This window comes from Montipora capricornis, chromosome 4 (genome assembly GCF_036669925.1).
Source record: "Montipora capricornis isolate CH-2021 chromosome 4, ASM3666992v2, whole genome shotgun sequence".
Lineage (NCBI taxonomy): Eukaryota > Metazoa > Cnidaria > Anthozoa > Scleractinia > Acroporidae > Montipora > Montipora capricornis.
The window spans coordinates 11611931-11630658 of NC_090886.1; the positions used below are offsets into that span (position 1 = coordinate 11611931).

Here is an 18728-nt window from a genome sequence, read left to right on the forward strand (position 1 = left end):
TTTAGAAAACTTGTTGAAGGTGATTGATTCAGTGCTATAATCCAAAACAAATTTCATGCTGGCCTACTAAATACTTCCAGTGCAATAAATTATTTAACCTCTCTTTGTAGACTCTGGTTGCAACACAGTGGTTTCAATAATTTTAATCCCCTTCTGTTAGATTTAGCTTTTAAAAAACTCCATAACTTCATATTTCTGTAATAATTGTTCAAAGTCATTGAGCAAAAGCATACAAAGCTACATTTGAAAGGGGTGTCATCCCATGTTAGAGTTTTCTGGAGAAGACTAATCACAGAAATAACTCCAGTTACCTTTCCATATGTAAAAAATATTTCAACGTTAGGTGCAATGAATTTTTAGCAATTGCCTTAAAGAATACTAACCAGTCCTACCATTTCCAAGGATGAATAAATTAAAGTTGAATGCAGTAAGTGTAAGAAGTAAAAAAAAGTGGCATATTTTTTCAAATTGTAATCTATTTCCATTGTAATCTACTTCCTGGATAGTATTAAACAATGGTGGTAAAGTAAACAAACTGCCCCAAGGGGGACTCTCTTACGAAAATGACAGGGGTTCTTTTTGTTCCTTTTTGAAGAAAAAATTGTGGATTTGTACTGCTTATGATGCTGAGACCAAACAGCTGGCGGAGTTGCTACAGTACATTTTTGGCTATCAATCTGAAAAATGACTGGAACTGTAAGACAATTTGGTACACGAGCAAATAACTTTTACTTATGAAAAATTCATAAGTAAAAGTTATTTGCCAGTCATTTGTAACTTTACAACTGGTTCCTCTAAGGGGTCAGATTTCTTTAGCCTACATCCACAAAACAAGGTTCTGTTACCTTTAATTAAGGGTTGTTTTTAAAAAAATTCCAATAAGTGGCCTGCCATTTTTATAGGGAAAACCCTCCTGAGCAAACTGCATCCTCATGTTTGGATTCCCATTGATTTAATGACTTTGATGATATAGGCAAATTTGTTCTACAATAATACTCAAATACCATTATAGTCTTTATAGTTTACTCCTTGAGCCACCAGCTTCAACTTTGATACTTTGTTCTAAAAGCCAAAGCAATGCAAAGCAAAGCATGGTGGAGGTGATGATTAATCACTTGTTTTGGTTCAAATGAAGAAAAAGAAAGTCAAACTTATAATAGCACTTTAACCCTTTCACCCCTAAACCGGCCATACTTAGCATTTTACTCTGTCTAACACCAGACAATTTTACTTGTCAATGGGGAATCCCCAGGAGTCAATGGCTTAATCACTCACTAAAAAATGTCCCAATAAAATATTATGTTCCACTAACAACCAAAACTGTACTAATAATTTGAATTACAGCTAAGGTCTGTCAAATTTCCATCTGAGTTACCTGACAGCTCTTACAGTACTTCTCAACATAAAGAATAATAATTCTGTGGACTTAAACATTCCCAAATAGAAATGCTGTATATTCCAAATATCGTTACGTAAACTCTTCAAGATTTACACTGTACCTGCTTCAGGAACTTCAAATCAATGAATATTTGGAATAATTTTCCTGGACTCCTGCAAACTATGTGCACTTTTTAATGGTTTGTCCTTTAAAAGTTACAGTCTCAGAAATAATAATGCAAATACAACTGAGGCTGTTTTGCCTTATCTACAAGACAAGACAACAATATCCTTTATTCAAACACAATCAATATTAAAGCAATAATACATTCTTGTGCTAGCTATAATAAAGATACACTACAGGAAATAAAAGCTTAAAACTAACTATGTGACAGACATAGGATATCTACACATAACGGAACAACTATCCACTGTCAACCATACTTGATTCAAAACAGAATTTCCTTGAGCCAACAACACATGACAGTCCCCTAAAACCAAAATTACATCATTAATGCTTCCAGAAAACAATAGTCTAAAAAAACCTGAATCTATAGATACCTATATACATCTGTACCTACACGTCTGTTCTTCCAAAAATTATTTTAACTAACAGTTATTTTGATTTTGATTTTAAACTCAAATTAATTGCAAATCCATAACTTGGTAACTACATGTACTTGAACGCAAGGATCGTTGAGTTGTGACTGCTAAAAAGTATAATAACTTAGACATTCACCAGAAAAGGGAATATAAATGACCTTAAAAGCAGCTATTTCAAATATTTGATACTAGGGTTACGTTCCCAATGAAACAATCACAGTCAAAATCAAATTCATATCTGATCGAATCATTGATCATTCATGTAGAGGTGCCGATCGTAAGGTGTAACGCAGAAAAAAATAACCTTCACGTTGAACAATATTACCATTTCCCTGCCACCTGGTACAAGTCAATTCACACATGAACGGAAACCTTAGGAATCCTCCTTTCTGTACATTACAGTAACTTTTTGTACCCGGTGGCAACAAACTTTCCACATCAAAAATTACGTAAAAAACTCACCTGTTTCGCAGCTCTTTTCCCACGAAATAAAATTTTCCAGGAGCAAATTTTCCGAGGATGCTCGTTGGATTGGACTTTTAAACGATTTACACAACATAGACGTTCTCTAAGAATACATTCCACTTGACACTGGCGTTAAAACTAGCCTTGATCGCTCTAAAAAGGACGGAAACCAACAAGCTACCGATTCTCAAAAGGCAGCCTTTGTTCTGTTCTCCTCGGGAGTGTTTTTTTCACGAGAGCCAATGATCGTCCCGGAAACGCGTCACGTGACATATCGCGCGACTCATGCGCAGACATTTTTATGGGTACCTCGTGCGTGGAAGTGATTCCCGCGTGGATCAAGCTTGTGCACTCATTTTGCCGCGGTGGGTTACACACATCACAGTTCCAAGAATAATAAACAGAGTGATACCCGTCATCGCCACGAACGCTCCCAATCCAGATGATAGCGTTGTTGGCTTGGAGCTTTCCAAAATGACGTTGTGATCTTGAATGTGGAAAATAAAGGAAAACTCAATTACACGTCACAGTTTCCTGTGCTATGAAGCGCTGGTAACAGTGAAACCCCCATGGTGAACCATTTACGCCCCTCGCTCCGGCAATATGCGCTTCGTTCAACAGGTATTAGGCCGTTGCTATACAGATTAAATAAAAAAGCCGAACGCCACCTCTAACCGTGAAATCACAAGTGATAGGAGTGGCTAACTGTGGCTCCAAAAGCAGTTCACTAACGGATCAAGATAAGCCAAAAAGACTTGTTCGATTCATCAAAATGTACCAACGCAAGTTGTGTTGTCTTTTTGCAAGAAGAAGCCTTTTAAGCAGAAAAAGTTGTAAATCCCACCCTGGTCAGAGTTTTTCTCTGTCCTTGTGTTGGCCCCAATTCCAATACTAGGGTTGATCCCTGATGGAATAATTGTGTATAAAAACTTCACAGTAGTGTTAGGCCTCACTCGAACTTGGAATCATTACTCTCAAATGCTACTGCAGGACAACAACCAACGACAGTTGTAACTTCCTTCGGTGCTGTTATAAAGTTGCGAACAGCCATGACGAGGCTCTGTGTACTTGTCAATATCTGCGTCAAAAAGACCAATAATTAATTTAGTGGGTGAAAAAAGCCAGCCATTCAGTCAGTCAGCGGTTAAGCTTGTCGTCTAACCAGACGCTCATCTATCCAGTCACAGGAAATCATCAAACCAGTCAGCCATTAAGTCAGTTGAACAAAATAGTCTCCCCCCTTAATGTCAATCAGTCAGTCATTTAGCCAGTTAGGCTGTCAGCCAGCCATTCTGTTAATCGATCGAGTAACCTTCGCTTTACCCTATCTCCTCACAAAAAAACCATTCACTTGAGTGCTACTATGATCAAAAACTCACGTTCTTTTTTTTCTGTTTGCTTAACACTCGACTGGCAAAATTTTAAAGCTCAGTGAGCTTTGATTTCTATCCAAAGGCTGTTTCTGTTTATTTTGAGTGTAAGATTTGGATTTCACGGTCAGCCCCGTTACTCACGCTCAAAACTGACCGATTGGACCAAAGAGAGTTGGATCTAGATAATGAGACGTCATTTACTCACAAGCGTAAGTTTCACCTCGTAAATGCAGCTTATTATATATGCAAAACACGAGTATTAAAGTCTAAAAGCACGAAACTCCCCTGCTGCATATTAATTCAGGTGCGTACACATGCATTGCATTCATTGAGTCTTTGATGTCATCTTCTCCTTGATCCAGCTCTCTCAAGATTTTAGAGTTAGTAATCGTGGACATTAAACGGGAAAATTCCATTTAAAATAAACAGGTGTCTTTTTGAAAACAAGGCTTAAAACTTGGGTCCCTTAGTTTAGTTAACATCGTTTTGAAACCCCAAGAAAAAGAAAAATTGATTTGTTTTGGTCATAGTAGCACTTTGAAAGTTCCAATTAAATTACCCGTGCAAGTTGTGAGATCCGCCATTAACCTGTATCCCGATTGACAGCTTCATCTAAAGCTGCCTGAAGTGTTCTGGCAAAAGTGATCACACATTGCACTCATCGACATCTCAAAGGAAAAAAAAAGAAGAAGAATGAACAAAACTAAATATAAATCACATACGAATGTTATGTCATGGCATGATAAGAATTAACAACATTTAGCCAATTACGAATCGCCGGACACGAGAATGATGCAAGATCGTTGCTTACCCTCCATCTCCCCTCACGCATCGCGCTTTTTCATGCTCGTTTTTGGCGATTCCCGCTGTGTTAAAACACCTGTTTAAAATGGGATAGCACTTGTTTCTTTATCTCAAACTGACTGTTCCTTTCGCTTTAGCTTAAACGACGTATTTTGAGCAAGAGCCGATACAACGCAGATTTGATTTTAGTGCTGTAACATATTTGGCTGGCCAAACGTACCAGTCTTCTTCAGAAACAATGAGAGTTTACATTGGATTGCTTCTATGTACATATAAATAGTAAATGAATGTTGGCGTAACACTGGAAAAATGTGATAAAATATGGTAGTTACAACAAAATTGAATTCAAAAACGGAAGTGACTCTAAATGATTACCGACGTAGCATTCGCTTTAACATTCGATTGGATTCGAGGCAGGAATCGAGCGTAGAGTCACAGAATTTCGTCTTGTTAGTTTCAATATCCACTAGGCTAACGGGACAAGATGGGATGAAGTTTATTTTTTGTAAAAATTGCCACTAAGGAGATCGTCACAAACATTTAAAACCAAGCTGTTGAAATTATTCCCCGCGTGAGGGTGCGTTCCTTTAGCATAATCCGAAAAAGGATCACTGATTCAAGATCATTTGGATCATGGTGCATGTTACGAAAAATAGTATTGCGTGACAAGTGTTACTTTCTAGACGCTTCGCGAGAGTTTGTAGTTTGTTTATTTTTAGATTCGTGCGTAAGCGTTTCTAAATCGGTGTGTTTTGTAATCTTTCTATAATTAGATTGATTACTATTTTAGAAAGTTCTAGAAGTTTATTGTTAGAGTATACAGTATAAGTAGACGAGTCCAAGCAGAGTGTTTTTTAACTAGTTTTTCACAAGCGAAGAGAGTTGGCGTTAGCCGTGTTTATTCAAGTGTGACAGAAGATGTGTTTATTCAAGTTGGCGGAGGCCGTGTAAGTTTATCGAGTACGTGTTGTTAAGAGTCTTACTTCGTGGAAACTACGTTCATTTTGGAATAAATCTTCTTGTTGTTGTTCCGACAACCCTGCCTTCAATTTAGTTTGCAAACTACCTTTCCTCACAACATTCGAACTCGTAACAGTGCATCAAGGATCCGAAGAAGCCTTTCACGGAGTTTCTTTGATGCACCGTGATCCAAGTGATCTTGGATCAGTGAGGGACCCCTTAGTTCAGAGCTGAGCTACCTCAGCAAGATGACATGGAGCAGGAATGAGGGCCACCCTTATCTCACCGAGCTAAAAAGGACGGTGTCTGTCCGATGCATTGCATTGCAAGGAAAGAACCGATGTACAAGGACTTCTCAGACTATTTGCGCTTGTGGCGATTTCCTTTGAAAAAATTGTGAGCCCGGAAGATCGAGAATGGGGAAAAATTGTTGCCGAGACCCGTGAATTTTCAGAGCTCATTTGAGTCCCCCGTATTTGAACCAGGGTCCTTCAGAACTTCAGTCTGACACTCTCCCAACTGAGCTATCTCGGCAAAATGACATGGAATGGAAATGAGCGCGACTCTAATTGCACCCAGCTAAAAAAAACGCTGTCGGTCCGATGCATTGCAATGGAAGAACCGAGATATAATGACTTTTCAGACTATTTGCTCCAGGGGTGATTTCCTTTGTAATGATTTTGAGGGAAAATGGAAAAAAATGGTAAAACCGGATGATGAAGAATATGGGGGAAAATTGTTGCCAATACCCGGGAATTTCCAGAGCTAATTTGAGCCCTCCAATTTGAACCAGGGACCCTCAGACCTTCAGTCTGACCCTCTCCCAACTGAGCTATCTCGGTAAGATGACATGAAGTTTCAATGAGGGCCACCCTAATCGCACCCAGCTAAAAAATACGCTGTCCGTCCGATGTCTTCGAATGGAGGAACCGAGATATAGGGACACGGTATCCGGATGTTTCGCTCGAAAGCCTATTCGCCGGGAACTACAGATGATTCGCCCGATGATATTTAATTGACTTAAAGTGGAACACAACAACAATCATAACGTGGAACCAATAAGTAAAGAAGAATTTAACATTACGTAGCATGCAAACAGGCTCTTCCTTGTTCAACGGAATGTTCAACGGGTGAGGCGAGGATAGACGCAAACTTTCCATAATCTTTTTCGATAACAACATGTACAGATATGCCAATGTCCTCCAATGAATGATTAACGAAAGCAACATAAACAAAATCTTATCACAGTTGCGTTTGTTTCCCAAACTATTTAGTTTTCCCAGGTATAGGAGCAGAAATTATGTAAAACAAAGAAACAAAGACAAGAAACAAAACAACTCCTAATAAAGACTAAACCCAAGTGACCAAAAACACAATGCTTTCCGGTACCTGAAGAAAGACCCACAACATCCTGACAGAACTGTTCTGTAAAACTTTTAACTATTTCTCCGCCTCGGTGTAATAAGGCCGTCGAATTTAAAGGGAGCATGGCTGCTAGTTAGCATGCGTTTTGTGTCGGGGTGCGCTTCACAATAAATGGAAAGAAATAAAGCATTTAAAATAGTGGTGTAAAATGGGTTTTACACTACGTTGAAATATGTGTCCACCTGAGTTGACATTGAGTCTATTTGCAGCGATTGTTGAAAGCAGCGTGGCTCGCGTGGTCTACAGGCATTGCTGGCAAATTCTACTAGCCGACTATTTCCGAAGGACATTTCAATAAATAAATGCGAAGGAAAATGCAGTAGTTACTTGTTTATTTTACCTATGTGTCGAGTTTTCTCTGCAGCAAGCTACAACACAAACAGAGGGTTTACAATACAAGCAGAGGGCAAGACATCGCAAACTCTGTTATAATATCATCATCATCATCATACTCATATTTCTTTAAAAAATAACCAAGAACTTGAGGACTGGTGATAAGACTGACACTGTGTAAGGGCCTCGAAGGGTAGAGGTTTTTTTTTTTTATTTGGTTTCGTCCAGTACTACCTTTCTTGCCGTTAAGTCCTGGCTGAAAGGGTCTAACATGTTAGTTCAACATCATCCAACATTGTTGAATCCAACATGTTGCACTCGTTTGGCCACCGTGTTTCATCAAACATCGTCTTCAACCATGATCTTTCAACGTTTCTTTTGTTTTAAAGAGTGAACAACATTGTGGCATTTGTTTGGCAATCACATTTCAACAGTGTTGCAGCGCGCTTGCGCTGCGGCTATCGGTATCCATGGTGATGGTTTATTCGTTGCATCTGTTTCGCGCGTCGCCACGTCCGTTCAAACTTCAGAACGGTGAACAAGCCAAGTCTTGAATATCTGAGCGACGAAAGCTTGAGCATGCAATCTCTCTTCGAACAGATAGCCCTTCTTGTGTTCAAAGCTCTCAGGGGCATGGCGCCAATGTATCTGCAGGATCTTTTGCAAGTCAAGACCCCGGGACGCTACTCCCTACGCAGTGACGCCCTGGGTTTTCACAAGGTTCCTCACACCTGCATGGTGCAAGACCTCTGGAGACCGCGCATTTGCTGTTTCAATTCCCAGATTCTGGAATAGCCGTCCTCTTGCTATCAGAGAGAGAGTGACTCTTTTAATAATTTAAAAGGAACTTGAAAACGCCAACAAGGTGAGGGTTTGTTTTCTAAGGATTTTAGGTAGATTTTGGTTCCAGACCCTTGAGTCCAACATGCTGGATCCAACACGTTGCATTCGTCTGACCACCTCGTTGTCGTTCGCAACTTTTCAACAATGTTGCATGATGTTGGATCCGCTTGGCAAGGCCTGTATGGGTTAATGAAAAGATACTGGAAATGCTCACATAGAGAGACACCAGTTAATTTAAATTTAAAAACTTGGCCAAATTTTATAATGATTTTAAAAAACTAATGCCTCCATGGAATAAGGATTCCCGGATTTGAGCTGTACTCACGGGCGTACGTGCGTATATGGACGCTACGCCTCTGTCAGCAATAACGCCGCTTTCTTCACAACAAAAGAACTGGATAGCAAAAGCACTAGCCATCAATTGTGTAAGCGAGCTCTGCTTAAACCGAAATGGGCTACCATCCTGCGATATAAGGCTGTGGTCTCCAGTAACAGGAATCCTCTCGACAGAAACAAATCGATAGGGGTCCTTCTTTAGCCTCTCCCCGTTATTCCGAACTCCTAACTCCTGCAACCAATGAAACATGATTGTCTCCTTTGTCGTCAGAAGCTTTACTTTGCCGGCGATATTGCGGCGTATCTTTTCAAGGGTCTGTTTTTGCGCCCTGAGGGCCAGTTCACCAGAGAGTAAGGCCTTAAATGTGTCCTTAACCTGAAGATAGAATGATATTTTTTTTTGGTCAATCGTGACTAGAAAGAACTCGGAAAAATCTGACTGCTTCTAACAGGAGTCAAAGACGGACAAGAGCCTGCGATTCGTAAGCACATCGGATGCTCCAGAGATTCGAAGCTAGACCATTAAGCTACAATCTTGGACAACTTTCGTGGGGAAAATGTGGCACACCACAGTTAAATGCTTATTTACCAATTTGTGTGTGTGATAAAAGAATAAATTCTCCCCTCCCCTATACCCTACAGCATCTTGCACCACATTATCAACATCGCTATGGTGGAAAAGGGGAATATACGCTTCTTGTGAGTGCATGTCAAATGATGTTTAACCCGGAATTTTCCCCAAGAGTTTGGACCAAAATTGTAGGTTTAAGTGACAGCAGTTGTCGAAACACGGCATTTTCGCAAGCGCATTATGGGAGATACAGACCGTTAACTTCGAGTCGCCAGTAATAAATACGCCTCTTTATTTCCTTTCCCTCCGTTAACATCCACTATCTGCTGCACTTAACTGGAGGTAGTTCAAAACTCGCTTTTTTGTAATAACACGGATTTTTCTTTTGATAAGCTGGTCTGTAATGTTCTCAAGCAGGAACTCATGAGCAGGAGATTGCCTCTCCCACACAAGCCCCATGAGTCAACCTTTGCGCGTATCTTTCTATTTTTAAAACACCACGAGTTCTTCGGCTCTGCACGCGCTGTTTTAAATGGCCAAGCGGAAAATAAAGTGATTGTCGATAAACGAAGACAAAAACAGAACAATTCAATGCATGCAAACTGTGCAAATTGATGTCAACTGATGTAAATGTGAGTGTCCTGCTGGATAAAGGGTTAGTGCTAAAAATAGAAAGATACGCGCTAAGGTAGCGCTAGGGTCAGTACGCAGCTATTACAACGGCTCTCGGGATTGGTTCAGAAAACAATTGACACAAAGAACGATAGAAAAGAAACAATGGACCCTAACTCTAAAAACAGTAGAGCTGCGTCCTAATTAAAGGAATCCAATGAAATTAGAGGTTGTAAAGAGCTGCGTCCTATCTCTAGCGCTAGCCTGCGAGCAGGCTCTCCGAGGGACTGGAGCTCCTACTCATGGGCTCGTGTCTCAAGATAACAAAAAGCGAAATGATTGTGGAATTTGACCACTATAAACCACGCCGTTCTCAAGACACAAGGGGGAATTGTGTACTCGAAAAAGGCCCGGAAAGTCCCGGTAAGTGCTCTACAACTTTTTGGATGTTTCTCGAATCTCCCGTTAATTTGCATCCCGTTCTTTTCCCCGATAACTTGCTCAATTCCTCCCCTTTGGCACCGCCTGATTGGCACCGCGCTAAGAAGATCTCGGGGCCAACCCCAGGCCTCGACTACATGCAACTGCTGCGGCAGAGTCGAATCTTTGGGGCACATCTTACAGGTGTGTCCCAGGACCCACGCATCTCGCATTGCACGGCACGATAAGATTCTTGATCTGGTCGAGCGTGCGCTGAACCAGAAAGGGTACACCATCGCCCGCGAGCCTGCTATTCCCACTCCGGCGGGGATACGCAGGACAGATTTGGTCGTCACGCGCGGTTCGGCTGTTACTGTCCTGGACGTCACGATCGTTGCCGACAATGCTAGCACGGGTCCACGGCAGTAATTGTGAATACTATGACACCCCGTCTATCCATGAGTGGATACGAGATCGGTTCAGTACGAATGAGGTCACTTTTTCTGCTGTAGCGCTCAATTGGAGGGGCTCTATCGCCTTACCATCGGCCCGTGGGTTACGAAGCCTGGGAATGAGCGGGGAGTTCCAAGGTCTGATTAGTTTCATGACCTTGGAGTGAAAAAGTTGGATAGTTAACCATTGTCAGATAGCATGACGGCTAATCCCGTACGGGACCAGATTCGCCTTTCCTCTCGGTTGGCTAAAATGGCTGCGATTCAAGCTCTCCGCCTTACATCTTAACCAAAAGAGCGACACCCCGGGCTGGACAGTGGAGGTCGGTGTGACATTCTGCGTGTCTTGCGGGCCCGGGTCAGCATTAACGCGTAACATCATTTTGTCACAACAAAACAAAATAACTGTCGGGCGAACTTTTTCGCACAGCTCGTCAACTTTGAATTTAACGTTGCCTCGTATTGTAAATAGCCGAACGATTATCTCCCGCCAGATGGGATTTTGAAACATGGTACGTTTCGTTTGAATTCCTGAGGTTCTTCATTGTTGCAAAGCTTCTAGCTCAAGATTAGTTTGGTATATCACATGTTTCCTCTCTTTCAATCATGGGGATTCTTGCTATTGTTATTTAGTGGAACCCCGTTCACACGGTCATCACCGCGCCTAAAAAAAATTGGCCGTATTAACGGGGCGGCCTTATTACCGGGGTAAGGTGAAATTCATGACTTAACGGCCGCAACGACAAATATCGCATTTGCCCCTTGAGAACAACTTTTCTCTTCAATAAACAACAGGAATATACGTACAGTAATTGTATAAAATACTTGAAACTTCGCTCCGTAGGTAAATCACTTAAAATTGTTAAGTGTACTGTACGTTCTGAGCCTAAAATCAAAACAAGAACAGGCCCATTTCACTATGCTTCTAAAAAGGGTGCCGCCGTAATTACATAACCGAAAGACTTAAAAGTATCAATCGTGTTTTTGATAAAGGCACAATGACTTAATCCCTTCGAAATTTGCCTTACTGGATGTTACACTAGTATCAAGATCATGTTTGTAATGAAAACAGGGAGGAGTGTTGCTGACAGTACTTTGTCAGTAAAGTAAATCGGCTGTTCGATTACCGTGGTAAATTACAAAGGTCAATGAAATTGTCATGTCACAGGCGTTTTGGTTTTCTAAATTTAGCGCGAGTGGCACAAACTGGTATACAGTGGGGGTGGGGGAAAGGGTCTCTGAAATTAAAGAGGATTCTACTGTTTGCTATTTAAAATTGTGGCCGTTGGCCGTATTAACGGGTGACCGCATTAACGAGGGTTTCTATAAGAGAATAGGCCTTTTTGCAGATATGGCGGCCATTTTGATTTCTATTGTTTTGAATAGCTATTACGGGATGCCCAGGGGGCAAATACATATTAATTTGCCCCCTGAGCATCCCATAATGTCTTCTGAAACAATAGAAATCAAAATGGCCGCCGTATCTGCAAAAAGGTATATGTATAGCCGTTTTAACGGGCCAAAAAAAGTGGCTCGGCACAATAACGAGGTGACCGTATTACCGAGGTGGCTGTAAGGCGGGGTTCCACTGTACACAAGTTTGTTCCATTTGTCTTAACAATTCTCAGTTTTATTTTTGACTTTTTGAGACTGTTTACTTACCATCTTGAGCTGCTTTGTCGTGTGAAAACTTCATGCAACTGCTTTGACAAGATTTCCAAGCTTGTAGTTTCCCCCATACCTGTCAGTGCCAAAACAAAAAGACATCCCCATAGCTTTCCAGGGCATAAACTACTACAAAAAATGCAATTCCATAATTGTTGGGTTTTGTTCAGAGCAACGGAAAACCATGCACCAAAAAAGAGGTCGAGAAATCGCATAACAGACCAGGTACTGAACTTTTTTTTTAAATAAGAGGCTTTGGCTATAACCTCAATTTCATACGAATTTGAACCGTGGAAGTTTGGCTCGCTTTATCGACAGACAACAGAAAACTAAGAACATACAACGACGACAGGAATTCTCTATTTTCGAATGCCCCAGAATACACTTTGACCCCCCCCCCCCCCCCCCCAGGTTTTGCATAAACTATTCTTCTCAAATGCTCTTGCTGACACTGCATGTTCTCAAGAGCATTTGAAAACAATAGTTTATGCAAAATTTGGGGGGACCAAACAAAGTGTATTATGGGAGCATTCGAAAATAGAGAATAAACATGTTCGTTGAAATATTTATTACAAAACATCTTTAGTTGACGCCCTCTGACAGTCGTGCTGTCAGCTATAAAAGAACGCGATGACGATTCAGGCATTGTCAATGGATCACAAACATCACTAAAACAAAAATGCACTCAAAGGAAAGATGCAAACGCAAGTTTTGCCCTGACAGAGTCTGACTGCACATCACTTAATGTGACTCTGTAAGGGCAAAACTATTTACTTAGAATTCATATTTATTGTTAGCGTACTATTGTATATATTGTTCTATTGTTCTATTGTTCTTGTACTATAAGTTATGCTTCATCCGATTAAAATTCATTGCCTGACGATGACATCGGACGATGTCGAAACGTTGTCAAAATGAATCTAGTTACGTTTGTCTTTCTAATCAAATTCTGCGTTGTTCTGTATATAACAACGACGGGAAATCACTGAGGCAAAACCACAACTTGAACGCGAGCATACAACTGCCAATCCTTTATTCTCTATTCTTACGCTGAAACCGCTCACACCAATTTATTTTTAGGATACTTCATCCACATTGTACGACGTCAAAAAGATGGAATATCGCAAAAGAGGTTACGATATTGCAGAGTTATATTTTGAGGTGACGTTTTCGTCAACGTCGCCGTTGTAGATCTCAAAGTTCCCAATGTTTTTTTCAGAATGAAGCGCAAATATGTCTCAACACTGTTTTCTCCTCCCCTTCCCTCCAATTTTTTTGTTGTTGCGCTCGCCCTATTCTTGTGCGGCCCGAAAAATGAATTCGCTTCACGCGCGCTGGAAACGCTTTCTACGCAGGCTAACAGGAAAGCCGTTGAGATATGGAAAATACGTTTAAAATGCAATTACAATGTTGTCAAGAATTGTAGAAGTCGTTGCAATCTGAACAGCATCGACACCACTTCAGTGACTTCAGTGATTGCTACATGCGTGACTGAAGTGGATCGCACAGCCTTTGATCACATGAAAAGTAAGCCTAAAAGGGCTTTTCCCTCTCTGCGGCGTCATTTGCCTGCATCTTATCAGAATCCTTCAGGTCGCGGCGTTCATACCAGTTTTTCATGTCCGCAGCTCCCAACTCAGTGGCTTCATGGCTCAGTTGGTTAGAGCGTCGCACCGTGATGGGTTCAAACCTCGTTGAAGTGCTGAATTTCTCAGGCTTCTCGTCACAATTGCTAAAATTTCGTTCATAACTGGAAGGATTATAGCTTCACTTGATTTATGATATCCGCAGTTCAATATATGATTCATTTCATATATCATTTCATCGTTCAGTCTTACTGAATAATGTTATCACTGTTAGACCCCTTCGGATGTGAGAAAAGTAAAATTGTGGTGATTTTCGCTGAGCTACCCCACCATAGTGACCAGGAAATTCCTAATTGACAACACAAATATTTCGCAATTCGACTCGAATAAAAACAGAGGCGAAGAAGATATAGAAGAAGAAGCAAAAACAGGGTTTTGACCGAACTGCCCAAAACCACGACTACAGCTTCATTTCGCGAAGGAAATAACGATATTGCAGTTATTGCTCCTCCTCTTACACACAGAAAAAAAATGGGGCCGAGAGATATCTTTAAAACCATTATCTTCTATGTCTTGGAAGTTTACCATAATTCTTCTTTTACCTTTCAAAAGACCTTTTCTTTAACCTGTTAAATAAGAGTGTAAATATTTCATTGATGTCCTTGTTTCTTTGACCGCTTTTCATGGCTTCGGATAGAACGTCGTATCTAAAAATAAAATAAAATTAGGATAAATGTTTGGAGCTGGAAATAAGTCTTTGCACAGCACTAACTCATTTCTCTACTGTTGCAAGACGGGACGTTGCTACGCGCAACAGTGACTTCATATCAGGCCGTATCAGCAAATTTCTCTTTTCACAGCACTCCTCACAAACATAGTTGATCGAGTTTTTATTAAAATTTGAGCACTGTTATGGTCGTCCAAATGTTTCAATATTCGCTAAATTCTATTCGCTGTGGCTAAATTCCATTCGCTGTGGCTAAAACTCATTCGCTGTCGCTAAGACTCGTTCGCTGTCGCTAAATTTCATTCGCTATCGCTAAATTTGCATTCGCTATCGCTAAATTTCATTCGCTGTCGCTAAATTTCATTCGCTATCGCTAAATTTGCATTCGCTATCGCTAAATTTCATTCGCTGTCGCTAAATTTCATTCGCTGTCGCTAAATTTCATTCGCTGTCGCTAAAAATTAACCACTTCACTGCGTGTAGACAATGACAAAACACGTACGAACAGCAAGACAGAAGTTAAGAACCTTCGGGTAGCCATCTTTGAACAGGCCGTAATACCCGGACGGCCTGGAAACCAATTGCGCGAGGGTCGGCCTTGGAGGTTTCTAACAATATTTTACAACAGCGAAGTTGATGTAGTAGTGACGAATACTGTTAAATGTCAGCAAATATTATGTTTTCATTTTAGCAAATGCAAATTAAGTTAATTCAGTGCCAACGAAGGAACATTTGCAACAGCGAATAAGTTTTAGCCATAGCTATTGAGTTTTAGCGACAGCAAATATGAGTTTTTGCGACAGCGAATGCGGTTTAGCGACAGCGAATAGAATTTAGCGAATATTGAAACATTTGGACGACCATACACTGTGTCTTATATGTGGTAAAGATATGATCTCAAGGAAATTTTAAGCATGTGCACAGATCAAGAGCTTAAAGTGGTACTATGATCAAAAAATCACTTCCTTTTTTTCTTCACATTTTGAAAGTGTGTTTGCTTAACACCTGCCTGGAAAAAAATTGAGCTTTGATTTTTATCCAGAGGCTGTTTTCTTCGACTGTAAGTTTTTGATTTCACGGTCCGCCATTACTCACGTTCAAACTGACCGACTGGACTCTAGGGAAAAGTGACTTCATTCACTAAATAGCTTAAAATTTCAGCCTGTAAACGCAGTTTATTATGTATGCAAAACACGAGTTTAAAAACCTGAAAGCCCGAAACACCCGTGCCGCATATTAATTCAGTCGCTTAAAGACGCATTGACTCGACTCCTCGATCCAGATATCGCTCAAGATTCTAAAGTTGGTAGTGCCGAACCATTAAGGTGGCTCAAACCAGTTTCAACCTTTTGTTATTAGAAGGACCTTGAGATTGGAGACCTTGTTATTAGAAAGATTGACACTACAACACTTTATCCCGTAACAGCAATGTTGTATGTACCATGTGAAACATCAATTATTGCTGAACAAGACCCAGTTATTTTTGTGAGGTAACAAATTACCCTGGGAACATGAAAGCCTTGCAAAAACACCCTATATTTTGGCTTTAATTGCTTGTTCCTGAAAAACGAACTCGGCGACACCAATTTTTCATTGCACAAAAGTTATCAACAGGCCAAGATGAAACACTTGTAAAGTTTAAAAAACTTCTGTGGGGCGGATTCAGAGCTACCTTAAATTTTCAATTATTTAAGGTGGCTTTAAATCCGCTCCAGAGCATTTTTTTTTAAATTTGCAGAAAGTTTCATTCTGGCATGCTCATTACATTTCATAAATAAAAAATGGGGGTCACCGAGTTCGTTTTTGAGATATGAGCAGCTAAAGCCGAAATATAGGGTGTTTTCGCAGAGCTTACCTGTTGCCAAGGTAACTTTTTAGTGACCGAATCATTTTCATCAATAATTGATGTTTAATATGGTAGCATAACATTGCTGTTAAGTGATAAAGTATTGTAATGTCAATCTTGCTAATAAGAACGTTTCTTTCAAGTGTTGAAACTGGTTTGAGCCACCTTAACTTGGAAAATTCCAGCCAAAATAAACAAGTGTCTTTTTTTAAATTAAGGCTTAAAACTTGGTTCACTAAGTGGTTAGTTTACGTAATTTAAAATTCAAAGAAACAAAGATTTGATTGTTTTTATCACAGTACCGCTTTAAACATAGGATAACAAAAAATGAACCAGTAACGCTACCTGGAGCGCCGCGAAAAGCATTATTTACAAGTGTGGTGTTTGTTAACAGACGCTATCTAAATGCCGTTATACAGCACCTTCCCTGGTCGCTCCCAGTGTCCTCTGTGCAAAGGAAATCGATCAGGTGATCTTGAAGATTCCATAAGAATTTCTGGAAAGAAAACCTTCGTTATAAGAGTAAAGGGTTTTTAAAACAGCTCGCGGGGAATTAAACCAACAATCACGTATTACCATGCGATCTGCACTGGCATGTATTTTTCTCACGAAGTACCTTGTAAAGCGGTCTGTTATTTTTGCTGAACACCTCCACAAGACATTTGGTCTCTTTCCTGGCCAAGCGCCAGGGGACTGGGTGCAACTCTCTTACCAGGTAGGTTGATAGGTTCAAGGCGAGAATGGGGTCCAAAAGAACTTGACTAAGGAAAAAAGACAAAAAGCAAAGAAAGCTTAAGTTACAAAATAGCTAATTAAGGTGTATCTTTTCAGGAAACAGGAACCCAACAAAAGAAATTGCCGCCGTAGTTGTTGAAAGAATCTCGAGCGCTTGACCATTTACACGTTCACGTTTCCCGCGTTTTTCACTGGCTGCGTAAAGCTATGGTCTTGTCACCAGTTACAAGTTTTCCTGCGTTTAAATTGATCGTATGCTTTTCTGCTCTAATCACTGGATATCAATTTTCCCGCCCTTTAAACTTGTATGCTTCTACGCTATTGCTATTGAATGAAAGCTTTCCCGCGCTTACACTCACTTTCTGCATGTGCTTCACGCTTCTTTTGCTCTTATCACCAGGTAAAAGTTTTTCTCGCGCTTCTCAAGGGTTGGGTGCTTTTTCTTTTTCACGGGCTCAATGCCTTTTTGTATTCGCCACAAGATAAAAGGATCGTGACGCGTATAATATGTTATTTGTACTGATCAATCAATCAATCAATCAATCGTTTGTTTACTCAAAGAACGCCCTAGAAGCTAAAAAGAAAAACGCCTTTTTGAATATGCATCGTATTCACACCGTTATCTCGGTGAACACGCCACGGAAAGAGGCAAAGCACTCTCACTATGAAAGACTGAAAACGTCGTGGATCAAACCAGCACGGTCAGATGGAGAGAACACCCGATAAAATGGTGAGATAAGTCAAGATATACAAAAGCAACTAGGCGACCCGAAGCACTGCCTAAAAGCATGATTTTAACAAATGAAGCTATGCAATTTTAGAGAAAGGGCTTGAATTTGTAAAGTCATCATGACTAAACTTTGATCCAAAATGGTAGGGACCTAATGCACAATGAAACAGCGCTATATCAAATGAGCCAACTTCTTCGGCAACAATTAAAAATGTTCAAGAAAGATGAAGTACGCTCTTTGATCGTCAAAGTTTTCTTTGTGTGGTGGAAAGGCAACTGTGAAACGAAGCTATTAAGACCTTACCAGTTAAGCGTGATTTTTCTAAGCTCGAAAAATAGTAAAGGTAACGGGTGATAAATGGTTTTCCTCTGTCATACCTGGTTGCGAGCCTCTTCCAGTTTTCTTCATCGTAGTTAACGGTAAAGAAACCAGTTGAATTTATATTTGCCATGGATCTGTGGATGCTGCGGGGACAACTTTCAATGTGTACACTTCTGAAAAAAAAGGCAGTGCAAAAGTCTGATGCTATTTGCGGATCAGGCTAGTAAATTGTAATGATTTTACATGCAGGGATTAAATAATGGTAATTGAACTAAGTGGAGTGCAATTCTTGTCTGAAATCATAGGTTCGTCCCCTCTACTAAATATGATAAGAGTGATTTCAAAATCGAACGAGGGCGCAGCGCAAATTCGATTTGAAGTCACAAGTATGATTTCAGACAAAAATGGCACGACACGAAGTTCAATTACCACTTTATTACATCCTTTTAGAAATTACCCAATAATTATTTAAGCGCTAAAATACACGATTTTAGTCAGTACCAATATTCTATTGAAAAATTCACCACACAATGGTTTTCTTTT

The 18728-nt window shown here is 40.3% G+C and overlaps 1 long non-coding RNA gene and 1 pseudogene across 1 annotated transcript; both read right to left on the minus strand.

Annotated features, from left to right (window-relative positions):
* Positions 1-1630: 1630 nt before the first annotated feature.
* On the minus strand, positions 1631-2681 carry LOC138045530 (uncharacterized). Its single transcript, XR_011131606.1, has 2 exons — positions 2443-2681; positions 1631-1868 (listed from the first exon to the last, which is right to left on the minus strand). It is a non-coding gene; the product is annotated as an uncharacterized lncRNA (long non-coding RNA).
* Positions 2682-13772: 11091 nt separating this feature from the next.
* The window catches only part of LOC138046111 (endoplasmic reticulum aminopeptidase 2-like), an 18709-nt pseudogene continuing 13753 nt past the window's right edge, over positions 13773-18728 (minus strand).